This window comes from Manis javanica, chromosome 2 (assembly GCF_040802235.1).
Source record: "Manis javanica isolate MJ-LG chromosome 2, MJ_LKY, whole genome shotgun sequence".
Taxonomy (NCBI): Eukaryota; Metazoa; Chordata; class Mammalia; order Pholidota; family Manidae; genus Manis; species Manis javanica.
The window spans coordinates 71,474,734-71,502,520 of record NC_133157.1 but is presented as its reverse complement, the minus strand read 5'-3'; the positions used below and the strand labels follow the sequence as shown (position 1 = coordinate 71,502,520).

Below are 27,787 nucleotides of genomic sequence, written 5' to 3'. Positions count from 1 at the left end.
GGGGCTAGGGGGGGCGATTACAGACGAGGGGCGGGGGCAGGGGACACTGGAGCCGAAGGCGGCGGGAGCTGGAACTGGTCAATGGAGACTGTCCGAACTGGGCAGACGAGGAGCGGGACCGACCGAGAGAGTCGGCAGAGTCGGCCAGATCTGCAGGTGACTTTCGCTTCCTACTCGGGGGGAGGGAGAGGACGCCGACCGGTTCTTTAAAGGCGAGACACGCTGGGCTCCCCGGGTTCCACATTCCGTCCTTCTCTCTCTCAAAGCCTGAAGGCTGGAGAGTTAGTTCTGAATTTATGGCAGCGCTCCGCAGTCCTTTTTCGGTAAACTCTGAATGTCTGAAGGGGGTTTCCATGTGCAGGGCGCTTCACTTTTAGTGGCAGAACAACTCAAGTCAACTTTGTGCACAACTAAAATGCAGTCCCATGCAAGTAGCCATCCGCTTCTTAAAACCATCTTTCAGATGCTTCCTGTCCCCAATCCTAACAACAAGCAGAAAAACACAAAGCACTGAGATTTCTTTCCTTCTTTTTTAGTATTTTGAAAAGTGTTTTCTTTTGTCGAGGAAATTAATTTTTATTGGCTTTTGGAGACTCTCCTGGAGTTGAGCTACCCTTCTCAAGGGTAACAGCCCCAATTGGCAGTATGGCTCCCTTAGAGATGCAAGGCAGAGGGCTGAGGCCTGAAGACAAGACTTGATTTGATAAAGGTGCAGGGCTTTCAGAGGAAGGAGATTCAATTTTAGTTGCTATGAGAAGACATTTACCTATTTAGAGGAGATTGGCAATTAAATGTAGATAAAGTTTTTAGCTGAAAATTGTCATCTATGAACATTTGTTTGCTTTTTAGATAAAATAAATTTAGATTAAATAATTTAATACGTATCTCAAAACTGTTTCTTTGCAAGATTTCCCCTCTCACTGGACAAAATAAACATACAGATGACCACATGGACTTCCATTCCTATGGGAGAAAACTTTGTAAATAGTGTGGTTAATTGGTTACCCTAGAAGTGAGAGCGGTGAAAAATTTGCCTCATGTACTGGGTCCTAAGGGATGGAGGCTTCTATTCATTAGTGTACCTGTTAGCAGAGGCAGGCCTATCAGTTCAGTATCCAAATACTTTGATTTTTACTAATATTTATTTGCATTATATCATGTAACACAAAATGCAATGTAGGGTTGGCGATTATTTAGTTAATTAGATCACTTTACACTACCAAGTATTTTTTTGGTTAAATAAAAATATGGATTACTTGCTGAATCTTCACTAGTGTTAAATTGACAGCCCTGCTATATGCCCTTCCATTTGCAAGCCAAGGTGTAATTTAGGAAAATTTTAGTATTTAGAGCAAAAGTTGATTGAGTCTTTAATTAAATGAAATGAACAAAAGGAAGTTACTGTTCAGAATATTCACTTATACCTTTCCCCTAGATGTGTAATTGACACAGTAGTTAATCTTTTAAGATAATATTTAAGGCTCTCTGGTTTTATCATTTTTAATCAAGTAAAATATATTCATCATAACTACATTAAAGCTGCACTAAGTTATGCCTAATTTAGTTGCTTCATTAAAAATTACTGAATATAAAATAGTTAAGAAACAAATTGTAACTACATCATTTTAATTTTATGTGCTTTAAGCAGAGACACAGGAATTCTGAAAATTCCAAAAGCCTTTGTAAATGATTTAATTATTGTTGTTGTCATTATTTTAGATTTCCCTTTCTCATTAAAGAGGAATTTCAAAATTCAAGAATTTTCACTCTTTCATCTACTCTTAAATTTCTAAACATTTATTGAATTCTGAAATTTCTTTTTACTGCTGCATTATCTGTAATTCTTAAAAAATGACAGTCAACACATATATGAAAAGTACTTCCCCCCCCTTACACATTTTTATATATCCTCTGTGGGTTCAACAATGCATCATTTTGCTTAGAACTGTATCACATATTTCTTAATCTCTTCTGAATACTTTTGAAAAAAATTGTTAATTAGAAATTCCTTAATTATGTTATATCAATTTTCAAAACTGTGTCTAACATATTACATGTGGTGGTGCAAAAGTATTTTCTCTTTTAGAGTGGAATAAATATTGGTCATTGGTTATAATATGGTGATCTGGGACATTTTGGATATTCCTAAAATTTAAAAAATTTTCTTGAGCATGTCTAATAAGTTCCAAATTATTTCAACTGAATGGATTTATGTGAAATAAATACTCAGGACTTAAATGACAGAAATCAGCATTTTTCAAGAAGTCATGAAATATTTATGTATAAATCTGATGATTTGTAACCTGTCTTCCAGCAAATATCTATATTTCAAGTGACATAATAACATTAATATAATATTCTTGTTCACATGAAGTATAGTGTCACTCATTTTATTTGAATGATTATGGTACTGTTTGATTTCCTATAAGCTTGAAGCTCTGCTTTTGGCTTTGGACCTGAAGATGTTCAATGTTGATACCTAATTTAATAAATTTAAATGAAAATCAGTAAGTCACATAGCACTTTAGTTAGTCTCAAGAAATGATATTATTTCACATAGGTGTGCCTGCTTCCATGCTTTCCCAACATATCACCACCCTTCAGCTATAAGGCCACGGAGAAATAATGACAAGAAATAGCCTGACAGTGGCAAAGGTTTAATATGAGCCAATCAGTTAGGGTGACCATGGCGTTTAGGGTTATTTCAATCCTAAAATGCTTTACCCCAAGTAGGAAGGAATGGTTCACTATATTCTGAGCTGGTGGGTCTATACATAGGGACTATTTAAATAATTATGAATCTTGGTCATTGGCAATATTAATGACAATATTGCATTTAGAATGACTAACAGATTGGGTGTATTTAGCTCAGTTTAGGGGGCTGTGAATGTTAAGAAATGTGGCTGTGATTGTTAAGAAAGAGATGTAAAGCTGCCTTATGTTTTGGTAAGCCAGAAAAATATGAGAACATTTAATATTCGAACCTATTGAAAATGGAAAAGATGAAATATTGAGCTCCTTGTCACTGCAGGCATCCAAGAAAAGGGTGAATGAAGATGCTCTAGATTACAGATTTCTCTACTAGGTTGGAAATTGTCTAGATTGTCTCCAATATCTTCTGTAAGTCTAAGAGTATTCACATGCAGCTAGCTACCACTGCCCCAGCAGCTGCAGGAGAGCCCTGCTTTCTAACTGAGAATGCAAGTTCCATGAGAGCAGAAGCCAGGATTTCCCTAGAGTTTGGAAGAGCTGTGGTACTTTTTAGGTGCTTGATAATTATTAGTGAATGAATGCCTTCTTCTCTTTGGTCCATTGGATGTGAACCAGAAATGTAGGAAAGACCTGAATAAGATCTCTTCTTTCTTAGTTTCTAGTGAATAGGAGAGGGAGAGCGAGAGGGAGATTTTTTTTTTTCAATTTTAAACTTTCCTAATTTAGGGAAGAAAAAAAGTGATGTTTGAGCTAAGTTACGTAACTACAAAAGAAAGCAAAATCTAGTTATTTTCATATTTTTTACTGTGCTCCATTTTATTTTCAGATGGAGAGTATTCATAATCTTTTCATACTTTAAGTTCTGCTTCATTTTTAAGTATCTATGCAAATTCAGTAAGTTTTCAGAATAAAAAAAGACAAAACACTAAAAACATGTAGTTTGTGAATTATGTAATAAGTTAGAGTGTTATGGGCCAAAACACAAAATGAACCCCAATATGTGGCATAAATAGTGAGTGAAGCAACCTTTAGGGAAAGGACAAAATATACAGTTCAGGGGGAAAAAAAAAGCTAACATTTATTGGATAAATAACATCATCTATCAGCCTAAGTTCAACTTCTTAGAAGAGCCTATGTGGTATGTATTATATCTCACTCCCCAACCCCCACTTTGTTTTTTTAACAGATGAAGGAGCACAACCTTAGAAAGGTTAAGTAACGTTTCAGATCACAAATCCAAAAATGCTGGATCCAAGATCCAGACTCAGATATAACTTCTAAAATGTAAATTCCGTGAGTATATTGATTTTATTTTTTTCAATGATGAATCCTCGGAAACTAGAATCTTGCCTGGTGAATAGTAGATGTTTAAAATACACTGGTGAATAAATAAATGGACATTTGAACTCTTGTCTACCACATAGTACCACATCCCACACTCTTTATGACCAAAGCAAGTTGTTATCTAAAATGTCATTAAAGAACAGTGAATTTTGACTTTGAAAATAAAAGGATATAGTAAAAATTTTATGTAACAATGATCTAGTACTTGATTCAGGTCCATCATGGAGTCTAGGCAATCCTTTTGTAATTAATATTTCAGGTCACAGCTAATATGGGTATCAGTAAAAATGAATGAAGAAATGAAAAAAGGAAAGCCTGGAAACAAGACATTTTGCAGGCAGAAGCTACATAGTCTCGTGCACAATTATATGGTGGTGCTGGTGGGCAGGAGTGTTGGTTAAGGTGAGGGAGATGCCAAACCAAAGCTTCATAAGGAGGCAGACAGTTGAGTGAATACACTATTCATAGAAATAAGTAAGTAAGGAGGAGTAAGTTCTTGACTGAATAGGGGAAAATGTTGACACTAATTTTCAGTTTGGGTATGTATCAGCCAACCATGTCCAAAAGATATTGGGAATAGATCTGTCTGGAAATTGGTAAAAGGTGAAAGTAAAGATTTGTAAGATATTCAAAAATCCTAGGGAAAAGAAAAACAATATGAGAAGAAAACAAATGTCTCTTTTCATGGAATAGAGGATAAGCCAGTGAACGAGAAGATGGATTGGGGAGGGAAGTGGAGAACTCTTAAGTATTGAATCAGAGAAGTCTAAGTAGGGAAGAGTTACAAGAAAGAAGGAATGATCAACAATGTCAGATAGGTGAATCAAGGGCTACTGGGTTTGTGGATAAGGAGGTTACTAGTGATCCTCAGGAAACCTGAGGGGCAGAGGAGTGGAGAGCTCTTAAGGATGGATGCAGGTAGAGGCTGGAGGATCCTTTCAATGGTCAGAGGATGGGAGCAGAGCAATTGACTGTGATAAAAAGATGGTAGACCACGTTATCTCTCTCAACACACACACACATATACATACCCCACATTTCTTTCCTTGTATATAAATCCGAGACTGAACAGAACGGCAATTTTGAATATAAAAAGAGAAGGGCTGAAGAAAGGAGATCAGGGGTCGCAGGTTACTTTGGTAACAAGAGCACTTTTTTCTCTGAGATTACAATAATAAAGCAGAAGGAATAGATTAAAAAAAGAGAGCAACTTTGTAGAGTTAACCTGGTTAGAAGGCATGGGTAGAGGGAAATACTAAGCTCTAGCTCTCAGTTAGCAATCAGATTACCTGTGTGACACCATGGAAGTCACATTATTTCTGTATCCCAGTTTCTCCGTTACACAGAGAACACCTTAATGATAGTGACCTGGTCATTTTTATTTGGATATCTAGCACCTGGACTTGTAAACTGCTTGTGAAGTGATTTAGTTCAATTTGAGAGTTGGATCATTAGTGAAACTTTGTCTCAGGTTAGTCCCTGTCCTGTCCTGTTATATTTTGGTAAACTCCCGATTTTTTTCACAACCCTTAAAGACTTATATATAACAAATACCCATTTACATGAGCTGGATTAAGTCTTTTTCTTTGTAACCATACAAGCTCTACCAAAACAGGTTGATTCAAAAAACATCTAAGAATCTATTGGCTGCCAGTGTGTTCCAGACACTAAATACTAGAGGAATTATCCTTCATTTTATGCAACTAGGTTAAAATATTTTAAAGGTTCTTTAGAAGAATAAATGCCTGTGAAAAGCCAATGAAATTATTTTTAAAATAAGTTTAGTCCAGAATGAGTTTTAAGTGAATAAAATGCTTAGCTAATAAAACTGGCAGAATACACACTACCATTTTTATAGTGGAGGAATTAATGAATGAGGATTGTAACATTTTGTGTCATATATTTTATACTATTTACAAGAAGCAGATATAACTCTGTGTGTGTGTGCATGTGCTATGAAAAAAGTTTTTCAAGAGGACCCGGGGGTGGGGGAAATAAAGAATACTAGTTTAGGTACTTCACTTGCCAAGAGTTACTCTAAAGTCATTCCAATAAAAATAGAATGTATTGACACAAAGAAGTAGATAAATATTAGAGTATACAGAAATTTGATTTAAGACTATGAGAACTTTATATGAAAAGCAAATGGAATTTTCAGTTCAGATTGGAAAATATGCATTTTAATACAATGGATAATGCTACATTTCTATCTGAGATCATGTAACAAAGTGCTTTTCTGATGAATTAGAGATTTAAATGAAATACATAATTAAGTGCATAAAATGATAGAATTGAATTTTTGTGTATATTTATATAATGTTGTAAACAGGGGTAAACTTTCTTAAATTGGAAAAGTTTCTGTGAAGAAAAAGTTAGTTATATTTTCCTATACACAGACTAAAAAAGTGAGTATTTTGAATGGCCAAAGGCTCAAAACAAAGGGAAAATACACACAATAGGCTGGAGAAAATATTGCTGCACAAAGGATTAATAATCTTTATTAAAAATGTTGTTTTATTCTATATCATCAGGGCCTAGTACTATGCCTGACAGCACATGCTTAATAAAAGTTTATTCAATGAATCAATAACTTGGGCTAATTGCTAGGATTTAGGTGATACCCTCCCTCTATTTTTTCCTTTTTGAAAACTTGATCCACACATTTGCTAAAATGCCTCCATGTGTTATTGTGTGTGTGTTTAAAAGAAAATCATGAAATACTGGTTTTTCTTTTCAAGACAGTTGATAAATATGATGATTAGGTGTATCACTTCTGGAGGTAAATAACATGTTTAACAACAGAAACAAAAATTGTTTTCTGTTCCAGATATGCTATTTTCAATGTGAGCTGGTAGTTAACCGGCCTGAAACTCACTTAAAAAATATAAATACCCGTAAAATAGGGCTAATAAACAAACTTCAAAGGATAAAATGAGATACAGTAACATAATGCTTATGTAATCATACAAAAATCATCAACTATTGATAATTTTTATTATTTGCTTGTGGAAAATCTGTTTAATGAATTAACAACAGCAAATTTTCAATTCAGGTCAATTAGACATTGCTTGCCAATCACACTTCCCAGCTATTTTCAAACAATCAACAGATGCACAGAAAATAGACTAATTTAATATTTACCACAGTATTAGTTGTTTTCAGTTTTATTTCCCCCAATTGCTTTATGACTCCCTTTTTTTCCTTCTTCCTTATTTTGAATTAATCAGTTTTGGATTATTCCATTTATTTTTCTTTTATTGGCCTGCTGGTTACACATCCTTCAATGCTGTTTTAGAAATTCCCCTAGAGATTAAACATGTGTCCTTGGATTATTAGAATGAATCTAAATTAGTCCTCTTACCACATTCCAGTCAATGCCAAACTTTAGAATATTGAACTCTATTAACCTTCCCCAACCCTTCAGGTGCCATTAGTATTATTGTTGTCACATATGTTAATGCTACATATACTTTAAACCCCTTAAGATATTATTATTGTTGTTAATATTATTTTGTATAGTCAGTATTCCCTCAGATCTTCCTCAAATATAGCCTATGTAATTTTTTCCTGCATTTTTGTGTTTCTCTTTGGGATCATTTTCCTTCTGCCTGAAGAACTACTTTTAGCATGCTCTTTCATGTAGGCTGGTGTTGATGAATATGCTTAGTCTTTGATAATCTAGAAATGTCTATGTTGTTTCACTTTTGAAAGATATTTTGGCTGGTTGCCAGATTTTTTTTTTTCACATTCTGTTCATATTATTCCATTGTCTTTGTTCTACATCTTCCGGTTGAAGAGGCAGTTCTCAGTCTTATGATTGTTCCTTTGAAAATAATATATCCTCCTTTTTAGGTACTCTTGTGGTTCTTCTCTTTGTCTTCGGTTTTCAGCTGTTGTACTGTCTTGTGAACCAGTGTGGTTTTCTTTTCAATTGCCTTGTCTGGAGTTTGGAACACCTTCTGAATCTGTGGTTTGGTATCTTCCATGAACTGGTAAGTTCTTGACATTCACTCTCAAAAATCGTCCTTTTTCATAGTTGCCATTCTCTCCTCTCTTTCTGGAGGGAGGTGGTGTTATATGCATATTAGAACTTTGCACTGTGTCCCATCTGCCCCTTTCATTCTATTCACAGTTTCCACCCTTTCTGCTCTTCAGGTTTCCCTCAGGGTATTTTATAGTTACCTGACTTCCAGTTCACTAATCCTTCCCTCAGCTATATTCAGCCTTCCAATTGTTAAACCAATCCAATGAAGCGTTTGTTTCGATTACTGTATTTTTCAGTCCTAGAATTTCTATTCAGCTCTTTTTTATGGGTTCCTGTTATCTGGTAAAATACTCCATCTTGTCATCTATTTTCTTGACTATTTGAGAAAATAGTTACTTTAAAGTCCTTGTTTGATAATTTTAGTATCTGGGTCATCTGTTGGTTTTATATATTGCTTGTGTGTTTACCAGAACTTTTAATGGAAATTCTGGGCACAGTCTGTAATTACCAAGTCTCTGGGTAGTCTAAATGGTACTTTTTATGGTGGCATTTTTCTTTTTCTGCTTCAGAGAAGATTTGAATGGACAAAGAAAACAGGTGAAGACAATTTTGAAGATCTGAGTTTGAAAAAAATTTGTTGAAAAGCATGTATATGGAACAAATGACCCAGGGTATTTTCCATTAAAATTAAAAAACTTCCTGTGCATTTACTCTTGTCAAATATAAAAATTGCTACTTGTTTATTGCCTTATGTTTATAACATCACTAAGAACACTTGTCTTTTTTCAACTCAGTCACCAAAGTCAGACCATTTCATAATGTAAAATGTTGTTTTCATCTTTTCTATTGGGAAAACAGAAAATAGATGGGAATAAGATTTTCTGAGATTTCATTCTTGTTAGGTACTACCATATTTCTTTTCTTGAAATAAAGGAAACAGCTAACTGCAGTTACTTGAGAGACTAAGATTACAATCATCATGCTCCCCAGTTAGAATGAATTGACATACATGCCATGGGACTGTGCAGTTTGAATGCTTGGCAGACCTGTAGTCTTACGGCATTTTGAAAAATGATGCACATACATAATTTGAAAATCTGAAATGCATTGGCAGAGATCAGGAGATGTTTGTGTTAATGAAAGCATGATTTTCTGGATCAAAGCAGACAAGGGAGGCTTAATTCTCTCAGATGAGGAAGGCTGCAGAATCTGTTTAGTGGATGAAAAGAGAGGTTGATACAAGATGAACTCTTTAAATAAGGGCGAAGTATCTTATCAATCCAAACCAATTTTGAATAGTCCATCCTCCTCTCTGGAGGGACACTGGGAATAAAGGGATGAAATCAGCATGCTTTTTAAAACCTCTAAGCAAGTATATATCTTAACTCTCTAGTGGGACACTTACAATTTCAGTCAGCTGGTATGAAAATGTGGACAAAAAGTTTTAGGTTTTATTTGAATGTAAATTCTGTTCAACTCAACATCCAGCACTTAGGAGAGGGAGAGAAAGAAAAATAAAGTATGAATGTGAAATTAAATTTGGGAATAAAATGTGAGGAAAAGAATGAGAAATTAGGGATTAAAAAACCCTTGAGAGGAATGGGGAAGGTGTACGTGTGTCTTTAATAGAGTGATAACTAATGTGTACTATGTATTTAGTGGGACTTATTTCACATTAGTCATCCTATGGTAAATGAGGAAAAGTTGAGGTATGGCATAAAGATGATGAATAGAAAAGGAAGAAGCAGTAATAAAGAAAAAAGAGAAGAGGGCAAGAGGCAGTGGAATCTTTGGCGTTACTTACTGGCTTCTGTGAAGGGCAGTAGATTACTTAGGACTAGAGTTGAATGTCTGGTTTCCTGAGGAGTAGTACCTGGACGTTGTTTGTATGTTTGTTTGTACGTTTACCAATTCAGCTCCAATGGTGTTCTCACAGTGACACTCCTATGCTTCCAGCCCCTACCTTTAATCTCTAGGGTCTACCATGGGAAAGGGGCTATTCTGCTCAAGTTTATGTACAACATTGTAAATACAAAACCAATAGCACAGGGCCAGACTCACAGTTCCCAAATAAAAGTTTCAGAAAGGACATTTTTTTTAATGGCAAAGTAAATGCATAGACATTAACTAAATTGTATTATGAGGTTTTTTCTGTAAAGTTAATATTATTCATTTAGTAATTATTTACACTTAGTAGTAAAGTTAGTGCTATAAGACAGATGTTATCTTAAAAAGGGAGAAAATTTCTTCCAAATGCCAGTGAAGTGACAAAAAGTACAATGCATTCAAGTGAATCAATTTTTTTCATTTGATAGATTTGTTAACACTCAAAATATAGTAGAAATAGAAACAATAGTGTTTTCTAAAGTAGTTAATTTCTGTTGGCCACAAGTCTCAGGATTATGTAATCAAAGCAGAAGAGTACAGCTTTGAAAATAATTAGTCATGTCAAGTTTTCACATATGTACAAGTGTGTACCTATGGAAGGCAAGTATTGTGTTATGTATTTAAACTTGAGATAAGTTAATAAACAGTTGTAGGTGGAGCCAAGATGGCGGCGTGAGTAGAGCAGCAGAAATATCCCAAAACCACATATATTTATGAAAATATAACAAAGACAACTCTCCCTAGAATAGAGACCAGAGGACACAGGACAACATCCAGACCACATCCACACCTGCGAGAACCCAGCACCTTGCGAAGGGGGTAAGGTACAAGCCTCAGCCCGGTGGGACCTGAGCGCCCCTCCCCCCAGCTCCCAGCAGGAGGAGAGGAGTCGGAGCAGGGAGGGAGAGGGAGCCCAGGACTGCTAGACACCCAGCCACAGCCATCCGGACCAGAGGGCAGACACAGTGCATGCGTGGGGTCCTGGATACTAGGGAAACAGGACAGCAAGACCTGTGAGCGGGTCCCTGAGGCTGGCGCCCGGGGACAAAGAAAAGTGAGTGGCTTTTTTTTAAAAAATTATTTATTTATTTATTTATTTATTTTTTTGCGAGTGCTTTCTGAAAGTCTTAAAGGGACAGGGACCCCAAAACGGATGGAAGTGTCCTGGAACACTTAGTCCAGAAGCAGGGAATCTGGGGATCTCTGGGCACTCTAATGCCCTGAGCAGCAGGGAGCATGGAGGCCCCTCACGGAGATAAACAGCCTCCTGGCTGCTCCCCCTCCAATGCGGCTCCACCATATTGGAGCAGCAGCCCGAGGCAAGTCACGCTCACAGCAACAGCGGAGATAAACTCCATGGCAGCCGGGCAGGAATCAGAAGCCCTGTCTGCACACAGCTTCCCAGCACAAGCCACTAGAGGTTGCTATTCTCCCAGGAGAGGAAGGCCACAAACCAACAAGAAGGAAAGTTGTTCCAACTGTCACTTGTGCCAGCTCTGAAAACTATCTCTATCACCATGAAAAGGCAAAATTACAGGCAGACAAAGATCACAGACTCAACACCTGAGAAGGAGACAGACCTATCCAGTCTTCCTGAAAAAGAATTCAAAATAAAAATAATAAACATGCTGACAGAGATGCAGAGAAATATACAAGAGCTAAGGGATGAAGTCCAGAGGGAGATTACAGATGCCCAGAAAGAGATTACAGAAGAGAAACAAACTCTGGAAGGATTTATGAGCAGAATGGGTAAGATGCAAGAAGCCATTGATGGAATAGAAAGCAGAGAACAGGAATGCATAGAAGCTGACATAGAGAGAGATAAAAGGACCTCCAAGAATGAAACAATATTAAGAGAACTCTGTGACCAATCCAAAAGGAACAATATCTATATTATAGGGGTATCAGAAGAAGAAGAGAGAGAAAAAGGGATAGAAAGTGTCTTTGAAGAAATAATTGCTGAAAACTTCCCCAAACTGGGGGAGGAAATAATCGAACAGACCACGGATATGCAGAACTCCCAACAGAAAGGACCCAAAGAGGACAACACCAAGACACATAATAATTAAAATGGCAAAGATCAAGGACAAAGAAAGAGTTTTAAAGGCAGCTAGAGAGAAAAAGGTCACCTATAAAGGAAAATCCATCAGGCTCTCATCAGACTTCACCACAGAAACTTTACAGGCCAGAAGAGAATGGCATGATATATTTAATGCAATGAAACAGAAGGGCCTTGAACCAAGGATACTTTATCCAGCACGATTATCATTTAAATATGATGGAGGGATTAAACAATTCCAAGACAAGGAAAAGCTGAGGGAATTTGCCTCCTACAAACCACCTCTACAGGGCATCTTACAGGGACTGTTCTAGATGGGAGCACTCCTAAAAAGAGCACAGAACAAAACACCCAACATATGAAGAATGCAGAAGAAGGAATAAAAAGGGAGAGAAGAAAAGAATCTCCAGACAGTGTATATAGCAGCTCAACAAGCGAGCTAAGTTAGGCAGTAAGATACTAAAGAGGCTAACCTTGAACCTTTGGTAACCACGAATCTAAAGCCTGCAATGGCAATAAGTACATATATTTCAATAGTCACCCTAAATGTAAATGGACTGAATGCACCAATCAAAAGACACAGAGTAATAGAATGGATAAAAAAGCAATCTATATGCTGCTTACAAGAAAGTGACCTCAAACCCAAAGACATGTACAGACTAAAAGTCAAGGGATGGAAAAACATATTTCAGGCAAACAACAGCGAGAAGAAAGCAGGGGTTGCAGTACTAATATCAGACAAAATAGACTTCAAAACAAAGAAAGTAACAAGAGATAAAGAAGGACACTATATAATGATAAAAGGCTCAGTCCAACAAGATGATATAACCATTCTAAATATATATGCACCCAACACAGGAGCACCAGCATATGTGAAATAAATACTAACGGAACTAAAGGGGGAAATAGACTGCAATGCAACACGCCACTCACCCCAAAGGATAGATCCACTGGACAGAAAATAAGTAAGGACACGGAGGCACTGAACAACACTGTAGAACAGATGGACCTAATAGATATCTAGAGAACTCTACATCCAAAAGCAACAGGATATACATTCTTCTCAAGTGCACATGGTACATTCTCCAGAATAGACCACACACTAGCTCACAAAAAGAGCCTCAGTAAATTCCAAAATATTGAAATTCTACCAACAAACTTTTCAGACCACAAAGGTATAAAACTAGAAATAAATTCTACAAAGAAAACAAAAAGGCTCACAAACACATGGAGGCTTAACAACATTCTCCTAAATAATCAATGGATCAATGAACAAATTAAATTAGAGATCAAGGAATATATGGAAACAAATGACAACAACAACACAAAGCCCCAACTTCTGTGGGATGCAGCGAAAGCAGTCTTAAGAGGAAAGTATATAGTGATCCAGGCACACTTAAAGAAGGAAGAACAATTCCAAATGAATAGTCTAACATCACAATTATTGAAACTGGAAAAAGAAGAACAAATGAGGCCTAAAGTCAGCAGAAGGAGGGACATAATGAAGATCAGAGAAGAAATAAACAAAATTGAGAAGAATAAAACAAAAGCAAAAATCAATGAAACCAAGAGCTGGTTCTTTGAGAAAATAAACAAAATAGATAAGCCTCTAGCCAAACTTAAGAGAAAAAGGGAATCAACACAAATCAACATAATCAGAAATGAGAACGGAAAAATCATGACAGACTCCACAGAAATACAAAGAATTATTAAAGACTACTATGAAAGCCTATATGCCAACAATCTGGAAAACCTAGAAGAAATGGAAAACTTCCTAGAAAAATACAACCTTCCAAGACTGACCAAGGAAGAAACAAAAAATCTAAACAGACCAATTACTAGCAAAGAAATTGAAACAATAATCAAAAAACTACCCAAGAACAAAACCCCCAGGCCGGACGATTTACCTCGGAATTTTATCAGACACACAGAGAAGACATAATACCCATTCTCCTTAAAGTCTTCCAAAATATAGAAGAGGAGGGAATACTCCCAAACTCATTCTATGAAGCCAACATCACCCTAATACCAAAACCAGGCAAAGACCCCACCAAAAAAGAAAATTACAGACCAATATCCCTGATGAATGTAGATGCAAAAATACTCAATAAAAAATTAGCAAACAGAATTCAACAGCATATCAAAAGGATCATACACCATGACCAAGTGGGATTCATCCCAGGGATGCAAGGATGGTACAACATTTGAAAATCCATCAACATCATCCACCACATCAACAAAAAGAAAGACAAAAACCACATGATCATCTCCATAGATGCTCTAAAAGCATTTAACAAAATTCAACATCCATTCATTATAAAAACTCTCAGCAAAGTGGGAATAGAGGGCAAGTACCTCAGCATAATAAAGGCCATATATGATAAACCCACAGCCAACATTATACTGTATGGCGAGAAGCTGAAAGCTTTTCCTCTGAGATTGGGAACAAGACAGGGATGCCCACTCTCCCCACTGTTATTTAAAGTAGTACTGGAGGTCCTAGCCACAGCAATCAGACAAAACAAAGAAATACAAGGAATCCAGATTGGTAAAGAAGAAGTTAAACTGTCCCTATTTGCAGATTACATGATATTGTATATAAAGAACCCTAAAGACTGCACTCCAAAACTACTAGAACTGATATCGGAATATAGCAAAGTTGCAGGACACAAATTTAACACACAGAAATCTGTGGCTTTCCTATACACTAACAATGAACCAATAGAAAGAGAAATTAGGAAAACAACTCCATTCACAATTGCATCAAAAAGAATAAAATACCTAGGAATAAACCTAACCAAAGAAGTGAAAGACCTATACCCTGAAAATTACAAGTCACTCTTAAAAGAAATTAAAGGGGACACTAACAAATAGAATCTCATCCCATGCTCGTCACTAGGAGGAATTAATATTGTCAAAATGGCCATCCTGCCCAAAGCAATATACAGATTTGATGCAATCCCTATCAAATTACCAGCAACATTCTTCAATGAAGTGGATCAAATAGTTCAAAAATTCATATGGAAACACCAAAGACCTCGAATAGCCAAAGCAATCCTGAGAAAGAAGAATAAAGTAGGGGGGATCTCACTCCTCAACGTCAAGCTGTACTATAAAGCCATAGTAATCAAGACAATTTGGTACTGGCACAAGAAGAGAGCCACAGACCAGTGGAACAGATGAGAGACTCCAGACATTAACCCAAACATATATGGTCAATTAATATTTGATAAAGGAGCGATGGACATACAGTGGTGAAACGATAGTCTCTTCAACAGATGGTGCTGGCAAAACTGGACAGCTACAGGTAGGAGAATGAAAGTGGAGCATTGTCTAACCCCATACACAAAAGTAAATTGAAAATGGATCAAAGACCTGAATGTAAGTCATGAAAGCATAAAACTCTTAGAAAAAAACATAGGCAAAAACCTCTTAGACATAAACATGACTTCTTGAACATATCTCCCCGCGCAAGGAAAACAACAGCAAAAATGAACAAGTGGGACTATATTAAGCTGAAAAGCTTCTGTACAGCAAAAGACACCATCAATAGAACAAAAAGTTACCCTACAGTAGGAGAATATATTTGTAAATGACAGATCTGATAAAGGTTTGATGTCCAAAATATATAAAGAGCTCACCCACCTCAAGAAACAAAAAACAAAAAATCCAATTAAAAAATGGGCAGAGGAACTGAATAGACAGTTCTCTAAAAAAGAAATACAGATGGCTAACAGACATATGAAAAGATGCTCCACATCACTAATTATCAGAGAAATGCAAATTAAAACCACAATGAGGTATCACCTCACACCAGTAAGGATGGCTGCCATCCAAAAGACAAACAACAACAAATGTTGGTGAGGATGTGGAGAAAGGGGAACCCTCCTACACTGCTGGTGGGAATGTAAATTAGTTCAACCATTGTGGAAAGCAGTATGGAGGTTCATCAAAATGCTCAAAATAGACTTACCATTTGACCCAGGAATTCCACTCCTAGGAATTTACCCTAAGAATGCAGCACTCAAGTTTGAGAAAGGCAGATGCACCCCTATGTTTTTCATAGCACTATTTACAATAGCCAAGAATTGGAAGCAACCTAAATGTCCATCAGTAGATGAATGGATAAAGAAGATATGGTACATATGCACAATGGAATATTATTCAGCCATAAGAAGAAAACAAATCCTACCATTTGCAGCAACATGGATGGAGCTGGAGGGTATTATGCTCAGTGAAATAAGCCAAGTGGAGAAAGAGTAATACCAAATGATTTCACTCATCTGTGGAGTATAAGAACAAAGGATAAACTGAAGGAACAAAACAGCAGCAGAATCACAGAAGCCAAGAATGAACTAACAGGTACCAAAGGGAAAGGGACTGGGGAGGATGGGTGGGTAGGGAGGGATGATGAGGGGGAAGAAGAAAGGGGGTATTATGATTAGGATGCATAATGGGGTGGTGGGAAAAAGGGGAGGGCTGTACAACACAGAGAAGACAAGTAGTGATTCTACAACATTTAGCTATGCTGATGGACAGTGACTGTAAGGGGGTTTGTAGGGGGAACCTGGTATAGGGGAGAGCTTAATAAACATAATGTTCTTCATGTAATTGTAGATTAATGATAACAACAACAAAAAAAGTAAGTAAAGGGGGATTACTCCCTGATAGGATAAAACTAAGTGAAATCACCGATTAATGTATGCTTTAAATATCCTTAATTTTGATCATTTAAAGGGTGTCAGATGATCAGCTATGGAAGTACATTTTTCTGATAATATTCCTTTCTCTTAAAAAAAAAAGAAGAAAAAGCAGTTCCTGTGTGGTTATCTCCAATAAGTTCTTCACAATGGTATAAAGGGCATATCAAAGTGCGGGCAAAGGGTTTGTTTGTGTTTATACAGAGGATCAAAGCCTATTTTGGCTACCCAGAAAATGAATTAAGATACGATATGAAGAAGAACTTCCAACATCAACATTCTCTGGAAGAGTCATTTCAGAGGATGATCATCAAAAAACTTCAACAAAGATCCTGGTGCTGTTGCAGTTGTAGCTGCATTCATCCCACCGGTTCCTGGACTTGCTATTGGAATGAAGAAGGAGGTATCTAAGCTCTCCTGTGCATACAGTAAAACAACAAATTTGACTGGATCTATACTGTTGGAACTCAACCAAGAATTAGGAGAAGTGCAAGTTGTAGCACTCCGAAGTCTTACAACTACAGACTATCTACTGTTAAAAGAACATATGGGATGTGAACAGTTCCCAGGAATGAGTTGTTTTAATTTGTCTGATTTCTCTCAGACTGTTCAAGTACAGTTGGACAATATCCATCATATCATAGACAAATTTTCACAAATGCCTAGGGTGCCTAACTGGTTTTCTTGGCTTCACTGGAGATGGCTGGTAATTATAGATCTGCTTTGGTAATGTAACTATATTCCTATTATGTTAATGTGTGTGCGCAATTTAATTAGTAGTTTAAAACCTATACATGCTTAAGTTACTCTACAAGAAGATATGGCAAAGAAATATTCAATCCTCCCACATTTTCTTCATCTGCTACCTCTATAGTTTTTCTTCTTCCTTCCTAATTACAACCCTTAAATAGAATTTGTGCCTCATATAGAATTTACCGAGTATCATAATTCCTCCAAGTGGTAAAGATGACTCAAGACAAATGCTGGGCATAGAAGCCACAGGGCATAAATCTGCAAAAAAGTAAAAAGCTAACCTTTTCAAACAATATGGCTCTTCTCTCACTTACCGACTTTACATCTCCCTGTATGGCCCTGGAATATGACTGGTTAGCCAGAGACGGGTAAGATTCCTCAAGGGAGGAACAACCTAAGACAGGCACAGTCGCAGGGGGGCCATCAGGTGAAAAATTGGGGATCAACAGAGGTGAGGCTTAGTACCTCACCCCCCCCTGTTTTGAGAGAAATTTTCTGCATCCGTGGATGTTTTGTTGCCCTTGTCTAGCCTGGGTTAATACTTAGTCTATAGGCACACACCTGATCATCTACATTTGCCCTCTTACAGCACCAAACTATGTTTTCTACCTTTATCTTGCACCTACCTACCACTTCAGCATTTTATTAAAAATAATAATAATAATAAGGGAGAAATGTGGGATTCACCTATAAATCAAGTATAAAAATCAAACGAATAATCATAATTGACCTGTTTGTTTATAGTTCATGATGCGTGATCAAAACCGGAAGTTTCTGCGATGACTGCCCTTGCACTGTTCACCATGTAAGAACTTATTCACTATGTCACTATGTAAGAACTTGTTCACCATGTAAAAACTTGTTTGTTATGCTTCAGAAGATTGGAGACTGTTGAGAATTAGGCTTGGGGTTGATTAATGATTGTGCATTGAGTCTCCTATACAGAATTTTAATGTTGTTAACAACCATATGATCAATAAATATGAGAGACGCACTCTCAAAAAAATAAATAAATAAATAAACAGTTGTAGAGATTTGCTGAGATCTCTCTTATCCACTATCTTGGCTTCTGGAGATACTGGTGGGATATAGATGAAATGGGTAAATGGAGGGATTAATGGTAACAAATAAGCATGTAATCTCTGCCTTACTCTATGGGATGGTTTGCATTCATACCCTGTCCCAACAGGTTTGGACATGGAGGACAGTTTCCAGCAGAGGGCGCAGTGCAGGAGTCAAGAGCGCTGGACCTGGTTGAGCCACTGCCTTGTTTCTGTTGGTTCCAAGGATGCAGAGAACCTGACAACCCTGAAGTGTTGGTAATAAAGGGGTTAGCACCTTCCTATACTAGGGAGCTAATTGTAGACCACTAAATTAATATTTAACTTCAAACCCACTGAGGTCAAAATTAAATATACAAAACCAACCATAATTACCTGCCTTAACAGTTGTTTAATTTTTTAAGTTAAAGTAGAGCATCTGTGAATGAGGAGGTATCAGGGAAATACCAATAACCTATTAATTGTTCATAGCTGCCTTCAATCAAGAGTACTTTATTACAGAAAGTCTTATTTCTCATATGTTATTTGTCCATAGAGTCTTTTTTAAAAATTTTTTTATTCCTGGCTCATTTTATGTTTGTTTCACTTAAATGTTGAAGCAGCTAGGTTTTTAGCAACCTAGCCACACACTGATCTTTTTACCTTGGGAGTCTACCTTTCCTTGGCATAACAGATCCTTACATTGGCTTTTAGAAAGATCTACAGTCCCCAAAGAAGATTAATTTTTTCCCAGAGGACTAAACAACTTGCCAATGAAAAAAGGACATTAAATGGAGACATTAAAATGCTTAAGGAAAAGGCAAGCTGCTTTTCATCCTGTGGACTGTGATGAGTGAGCAACCCCAGGGCTTGCAAGGATCATGAACTTGCTAGAAAAATGTGGATGCTAAGTTACAAATGATTAAGGTGAAACTCAAGGGAGGAAAAAAATAATTATTTTTAAAAAGCAGATATTATGAAGCCATTACTGTATTTACAGGTAGGTTTTTCATTCATTTTAAAATTCAATGAATATAGATTTAAGTAAAATCTGCCATTTCAACGACCAATATATTTCAACAGAGATAAAGCCTTGATTAAATTTTGTTACAAAGACAATGAAAATGGCTAAAAATCCAGTATTTACTTAACTATAATGCTTCTATAAAATATACGTCTGAAAATTTTACTTAAAAATTTATACAGAAAATATGTAAGAATTTTACAAATAAGAATTCTCCAAAACCAAAAAATTAAGCAAATGAAATAAAAAACCTAGAATTTACTAATGATTCTGTGAACCACACTGAAATTATTGTTTTTAATAGACTTTATTTTTAAGAGTGGTTTACAGTTACAGAAATCTGAGCACAAAGTACAGAGTTCCTGTATAACCTGACCTCCACTTCTTTTGTTAACAAAATCTTGCATTCAGGTGGTAATTTTTAAATAATTAATGAACCAATATTAGTACATTTTTATTAACTAAAGTCCATAGTTTACATTAGGGTTTATTCTTGCACACTTTATGAGTTTTGACAAATGTATAGCAGTATGTATCCATCATACAGCATCATACAGATGATTTTCACTGCCCTAAAAAAGTCCTCTGTGAGCCTCCTATTTATCTCTCCCTTCCTTTCCCCTATAACGAATCCCTGGCTTACCACTGGATATTTTACTGTCTCCATAGTATTGTCTTTTCCAGAATATCATAGAGTTGAAATCATAAGTCCGTAGCCTTTTCAGATTTTTTGTTTCATTTAGAGATATGCATTTAAATTTCCTTCACATTTTTTCAGGATTTGACAACTTTTATTTTATTTTTTAGCACTGAATAATATTTCATTGTATGGATGCATCACTGTTTATTTATCCATTCACTAAATGAAGGACATCTTAGTTGCCTCCAAGTTTGGGCAATTATGATTCAAACTGCTATACATATCTTGTGTACAGGTTTTTGTGGGGACGTGTTTTCAGTTCATTTCAGTAAACACCCAGGAACATGATTGCTGGATGGCATGGTGTAAGAATATGTTTAGTTTTGTAAGAAACTGTCGAACTTGCTTGCAAAGTGTCTGTACCAGACCGCATTCCCACCAACAGCGAGTGAGAACTCCTGGTACTCCACATCCCTGCCAGCATTGGTGTCAGTGTTCTGGATTTCAATCATTCTGATAGGTGTGTTGTGGTACCTCATCACTTTTTAAATTTGCAGTTCCCTAATGAGATACGATGTTGGGCATCTTTTCATATGTTTCTTTGTCATCTGCTGTCTTCATTGTTGAGGTGGTTAGTCAGCTCTTTTGTCCTCAAATGACCCATTTTTAATTTATAAAACACATGCAATGATCAACAGAGAAAGCTTGCAAAAAAGAAGTGTTTCTTATAATCATATTTAACAACATAGCTATTGTCATTTTTGCATTCTCTTCCTTCCAGTGTTCTCTTTTTTCTGCAAATAGATAAGGATTTTGCATAATTATCATTATGCAAATACAATGTTATATTCTGGTTTGTTTCATATTGTAACATTCAATTAATATTAAATATAATTTGTTAAAATAATTATTTTTATTTCAATTTATTATATAGTAACATAATATATTAATAAAACTAATAAAATCAATAGATTAATAATAAATAGTAATATGAACTTATTAAGCATAATTATTTAGTGTAATTAAGTTATATTAATACAGTTTATAAAAAATAAGTAGATATATTACAATTTGTTTAATCATTTTCCTGTTTGGATATTTAGATTACTTCCAGTTGTCATGATATGTCTTTAAAAGTTTTCTTTTTGACAAAATAAATGTATAGATTTATTTTTGAGTTGAAAATGCCAGTACTGCACAAATCATATGGGCTTTTTTGTAGATTAAAATGACCTATGTTTGAAATGAAGAACTATTTTCTAGAAATGTCTATATAGAAGACATTTTATAATGGAGCTCTTGACTCTAAAATCAGGACCATGAGATCTCTTGATATCAATAGGAGATTATAGATACAGATACTTCAGCATGTAATAACATGTTGACAAGATTTTCCTAGTCTGATGGAGCCTCCAATATGTGGTATTTAATGTGGTAGTTGTGCAGAAACCAAAGGGTAGGAGAGGGCCTTCTGGAGGCAGAAGTGTGCCTATCAGGGACTCCAATGCCAGCCAGTCCCTGGAAGAACTTCTCATAAGTGGCAGGTTTTAATATGTTCTTTGTGACCCTGGTGTTTCTAATTAGACTCTTAACACTTCTTATGACTTATCAAAAATCTCTTATCAGTGGGGAGCTCTGGATGCACTTTACTGTCTGGAAGAACCAGCTCAAGATCGAGGATGTTATAGGCCAGGAAAAGAGTAAGGATTTAGAGTGAGAGGCCAATCACTAACTTCTGTTCCTTGTTACTCATCTATTGTACTAAGCAGGAGTATTGGAGAACTAAATGAGACCGTATAGGAAGCACCCAGCATGCACATGTTATCTGAGTCTCAGTCTGTTTCTTGGCACAACTCTTACTCTCATCCATTCTTCCCTGTTCATGGTTTATTGAAATTTCAGTTGTCCAGGAAAGGCCATTCTGTGGTGTATCTGTGATCAGAATTCTGTGGCTTATAAGTGATAGAAACAGCATGGGTTGGGGAAAAATGGGGAATATGTTGGATTATAGCCAGAAGTGAGACAGTTGGATTGAGGACAACACATAACACCATCAGGCTTGTATCTTTCCATCTTTCAAATCTGCCTTACTCCAAGTGACTTCTTTCTCAGGTACCCAAGAGGTGGTCAAGATTAGTTACCAGATAGTCTAGCTTACATTTCACTACCTGAGCGAACTCAATGCAAACAGAGCATCTAACAGTATCAGCAAAAGTCTCAGATATGACATCGACTGGCTTGGCTTGTTCACGTTCCCATCCTTGAACCAATGATGTGGGCCTGACTGGTAAGTCTGCAGGAGGTCCTTGGAGACCTTGGGGGAGAATTTCCCCAAAAGACAATCAAATTTGGTAGGTGAAAACAGCACATGTGTATTACACATGCCTGTAGGGACTCGTTTTGTAGCCCTCTTTGTAAGGAAGATTGCAGGAGAAAAGGAGACTAAGACAAACAAATCTATTTCGATTTGTCTGCCCCGAGGGGAGGAAGAACTCCTGATCCAATTGCTGCTGGCACATGAGCTGTAAGAGTTCTTGGGGAAAGGATGGAGTCATCACAGCCTTCCCTGCCTACCTCACTCTGGTCCAATTCCACTCCATTTCCCTGAATTTCCACTTGGGGCTCTATGTAAGTAAGGGTGGTGTTTGTAAATAACAGAAAGGCCAGTTTAACTCTGGATGAATTAAATTGGGAGTTCTCTTTTTGTTTTTTAACAATACAAGATGACAGAGGTAAGCAGGCCAGTAGAGTGTCTTCATGATTCCAAAAGGGACACAGGTGTCTTCTATCTATTCCTCAGATGCTCATAGAATATGGCTTTTGTTCTCCTGCCTTTTCCTTGGGCATCTCAAGATATTTTCTCCAGCTCCTGCATTGCATGAGGAGCAAGTGGAAAGCAGAGGGCAAAAGGTGCTTGCCAGCTAATGGTCCTCCCTAAGAGAGGAAAAAAGGAGTCCTTGGCAGTGAGAAAATGGCCTGGCACTATCAATGGGCCTTCGTGTTGCTAGGAGCTGGCCTGGCACTCACAGCTAGGCCTTGGCAACTGAAGGAACAGCACTAGAGATACCAGAATTATAGAGAGGATTGCAGAGGAAAGAGGTGGAAAAAAGAAAAAAAACCTCTTTGACTATTCACAGGTTGGGCTAGGTTTGACCTTACTCTTCAATATACCACTAAAGTGAACCCCTGTAAATATGGCCAAAAGTTAAATTAGCTCTCTGTCTGGATTATGTAAATAGACTCAGAGAAAACAAACTGAGAGAGCAAATGGCAAAACTGTGAAATACAGTTATATTTGCAAACAGGAGAATCTAGTTTTGACATTTTCTTAAATAACCAAGATTTATTCTTTAAAGAATTAACTAACAGAAGTGATATATAAACACATATGCATTATGAAAAATTCAAATAATATAAAGTGTATAGGGTAAAAATGACAATTCCTTTTCCCTTCCTCCACAATTCTCTTCTCTCCCTAGCAGGAATGACTGCTAGAATAGTGCATTTGTTAGAAAACATTTCCTTTCACCTTAATACTCATAATTTTACTTTTTCTTTTGTAAATATGTACATATGAATGTGTCCATGTGTATACATATATATATATGCACACATAATATATACATAAATATATGTATATTTATATATAATTCTACAAATTGCTTTTTTTAATAAAGCAAATAGAACTGCTAGGTGTAAGGTTTGACATTTAACATTTTGGTGGATATAGCCAAATTCCAAAATGTCCTCTTCCATTTTTGATTGCCACAAATGGTGTATGAAAATACTCATTTCCCCTCACCCTCACCAACCCCGAGTTCTTCCTTTGAGCCTTTTGTATCCACTGAAGTTTTAATTGTATTTCCTTGATTACTACTGATGTTGAGGGCCTTTCCATATATTTATGGACCTTTAGGGATTCTTGTTCTGTGTTTTGTTTAGCTTTATCATTCCCTTGTTGATTTGCAGGGGTGTTTTATGTGGTATGGATATTAATACTTTGTTAAACATATAAGTTGCAAACATTTTCTCTGTGCAGCTTATCTTTTAACCTAATGTGGTATCTTTTTCCTTATAAGAAATTTTATTTTTATGTAATAATTTTAAAGCATATTTCCCTTTCAGCTTCTGGATTTTATGTTCTTTTTAATGAAGGTTCCATCACCCTCATGATTAAAAGAACATTCTCCTCTATTTTATTCAAATATTTTATAGTGTAACTGTAGATTTATCACAGAATCCGACTCTTTTTTAGTCTGGTGATGGTAAAAATCTAATTTATCTTTACCTACATGGTGTAATGGAGTCAGAATGCTTAGGTCTCTTTTCCAGCTCTGCTATTTGCTTGCAGTTCTGAATTACTAGACTCAGTTTTATCAATAGAAAATGAGGGTAACATTTTTGCCTACCTCACAGAATTGTAGGACAGAAATGAATTATTACATGAAAAATACTTAGAATAGTGCCTGGAATATTGTAAACCCTCTTAATATATACTAACCAGCAGCACCCCCCACCACCAAAAAATCCAAAACAGAAAACAAAAACAGCAGCAAAACAAATCCAAGCTCTGCTCTAGTGAATTGATACACAACATTTACTATAATTTATGTACAAAAATGAGTCTAGGGTGGTATTTTATTCTGTTCCATTGATCTATTCATTTCAATTCCCTCTGTTTTAATTATTATAACTTTAAGGTTTATTTACCATCTGGAAGGACATATGCCTTATCATTTTTTTAATTGGCATCCTTGCATGTGTTTTTCTGTTACAGATGAGTTTTTAGAATTCCCTTGTTAAGGGCTATTAAGAAACACCTCATTGAGTTAAATGTATCTTAAGTTTCATAAAATTTGGTTTAGGATTGCATTACATTTATAAGTTACCTTAGGGAGAATTGATATCATTATAATACTGAGTTTTCTCATGAAGATGGTAACCTGGTATGTTCTAAAAAATTAAGTCGATGTTATAGTTTTCTTCATATCGTTATTGATTTCTTCTTATCTCTTGCCTTTCTGATTTTACACTGGTTGCAGTACTCCAGACTTTTTTACCATCGGAGTCAAACCAGGGGGACAACGTAAGAGTCTCATTGTAACTCAATTTGACGTGATCAAGTTTCTATCTCTGAACCAATCATTGAACTGGAAGAATGTGACACATAACTGGGTTTAAGCTTATTTCATGTGCCCCACCGGGAACTCCTGGATAACAAGGAAATTACCCAAGAAGGTAGAATGCATGCAATGTCAATTATTCCAATTTGGGGGTATATTTCTCCTATATTGATATTTAGTCTGATTTTATCATCATCATCATTACTATTAATAGTTTTTCAAGTATTTTTCTCAGGAGGGGCTTCTAGCTTATATACTTTTTGAGTCCCTGGGTGTCTGTAAATGTCTCTGTTTTCTTGTTCATATAAATTATAAAATCTTTAAAATGTTCCACTGTCTTCTTTTATTTTCTGTAGTAAATGAGAATGTCTGCCTGATTTTCTTTCCTTTCTAAATAACCAAGTCTATCTACAGGAAGTATATAGTATTTTCCCTTATTCTTGAAGTTCTAACTTTCACCAAGAGTGCCAAGTTTAGTATGTTTCTTTTTTTTTGCTATGGATCGTAAGTATTTAGCTTAGGAAAGGTTCTTCCAATAGCTTTGTGATTTTTGTTTTTATTACCCCTCCTTCCATAACTTCTATTATGTGTATTTTATATCTAGATTTACCCACCATATAACTAATATTTTCATTCATGATTTTCAGAAACATAGGCTGAGAGAAAATATTAATAAAAATGATTCATCTGATGCCAAATGTTAACAATAGATTTTTAGAAGTGAAGAAATCTGAAGCTAAAATATACAAACAGAAGCAAAAATAATCAGAAAGCAAGTAAAATGTACTGATCTGTCACAAATGATATAGAAAATGAACTAGTGGAGGGAGAGGAATGTAATATTTATAATATCTGGAAGTGTTGTATTTTTTAAATGTTCACTACATATTCCATATTTTAATTTAATTTTTCTTGAAAAATATTAATTCATCATTGAGTAAAGTTTATGACAACTGAAACTGAACAAACGTTATGGAGTCAGATATTTTCTGTTGAACGTTCCATGTTGGAAAAAAAAAAGACTACCTCAGAACACACTAATAATAAAATTAAAAAAAATTCCAATGGCATTATTTCCTAAAAAGAAATTTACCACAAATATTTCAAATTCAAAATAAAATAAAGCCAGCTAAATATGAGGGAGACCTGCATCATTTGGATGGAGCTCACTAATCTCTTTGGGTTACAGCAAATTCTTCTAGTTTTCCTCCTTCTTCATTAACTACTCCTTTTTGGTGGTCTTCTGCCTCTCAGGCATGCACATAAACACTCATCAAGGTTCGATCCTTACCTTTCCTGTTTTCTCTCTTATTATTTTCTCTATGATAAATCTCATCTAATCTAACAGCTTAAAATGCAAATAACTCCCAGGACTTTACTTCCACTTTTATCCCTCCTCTGAGAGCTTCAATTTCCAAGTTCATCATACCTCAGCCCTCATATCCTGTTGGTGTCTCAGGTACCATCCATCCAATCTGAATTAATCAATTCAACTTCATCTCTTCTCTTTCCCTTAATTTCCTCTTTTGATGACAATGAATGCTGATTATCAGCTACGTTCAAAGCTACTACTACTCAACTACAGACTCTGACCTCTCCCTTTCTAATACACCAAAACCAGAAGAAAGGTTGCCAATTTCTGAGCCATCTGTAGTCTAAGAAATCTTGCAGCTGTTGTTTCCTTTCTATTCCTTGTACAACTACCTTAGTTTGGGTATTGTTACCCCTTACCTGGGCCATTTTACTAGCCCACTTGTTGCTGTTTTTATTCACTTCCATTTTTTAAATTAATTTGTCTTCCAATTAATATGATTACAATATGTCCTTGTTTAAAACCTCAAAATGACTCTCATTGTTCTTGATTAAAGCCCAAACACATTATTGGTCATTCAAATATCTTCACTAAGGCCCACCATTCCAAACCCATTTCCAATTGACTGTTTTTGGGTGCCATAAGGTCTAGCCAAACTCTTAAACATCTTTCCCTATGCATGAACATTGATTTCCTACCCCTCTTTCCTTTTTCTTTGCATTTTTGTAGTATTGAGTATTTTTCTTCCCACATCAAAATATCCATATTATATTTATCCATGAAATTCCAGTTCTAATATAATCTCTGTTGACTTCAGCTAAAATATATTAAGCATATTTGCTAGATTCTATACCAAGTACATTATCTCATTTAATTTCATAACAAGTTGTTACTATTCTTATACATTAATATTTTTATTACACACTTTTGTAAACAAATTTTTTAAAAAACTGGGGCATGAACCATATTCAATTCATCTTGGTATCTCTCATAGTTCTTTGGGAAAGGCAGATGCTAATCAGTGTGGATACACAAATGAAATATATTAGTAATGTTTTAGTGGTTCTATTCCATTTATATTTGTCCTGCATTGTCAAAAAGAGTTTAAGAGAGAAAGATGGTGGCATGAGAGGTGAGACAGAGGCTTCCTCCTAAAACTGCATATAAAACAAAAATATAAATAATACAACTAATCTGAAAGAGCAACA

At 35.9% G+C, this 27,787-nt stretch overlaps 1 long non-coding RNA gene across 4 annotated transcripts; it reads left to right on the top strand.

The window, feature by feature from the left end:
• Positions 1-39: 39 nt before the first annotated feature.
• On the top strand, positions 40-26,295 carry LOC108403179 (uncharacterized). 4 transcript variants are annotated; one of them, XR_012127757.1, is made up of 6 exons: positions 40-156; positions 3,899-4,005; positions 10,673-10,747; positions 18,185-18,245; positions 18,630-18,759; positions 25,187-26,295. It is a non-coding gene; the product is annotated as an uncharacterized lncRNA (long non-coding RNA). The 4 variants fall into 4 exon arrangements; XR_012127758.1 differs by lacking the exon at positions 25,187-26,295 and having other exon boundaries at positions 10,678-10,747; positions 18,630-20,992; XR_005053875.2 differs by lacking the exon at positions 25,187-26,295 and having other exon boundaries at positions 18,630-20,992.
• Positions 26,296-27,787: the final 1,492 nt, after the last annotated feature.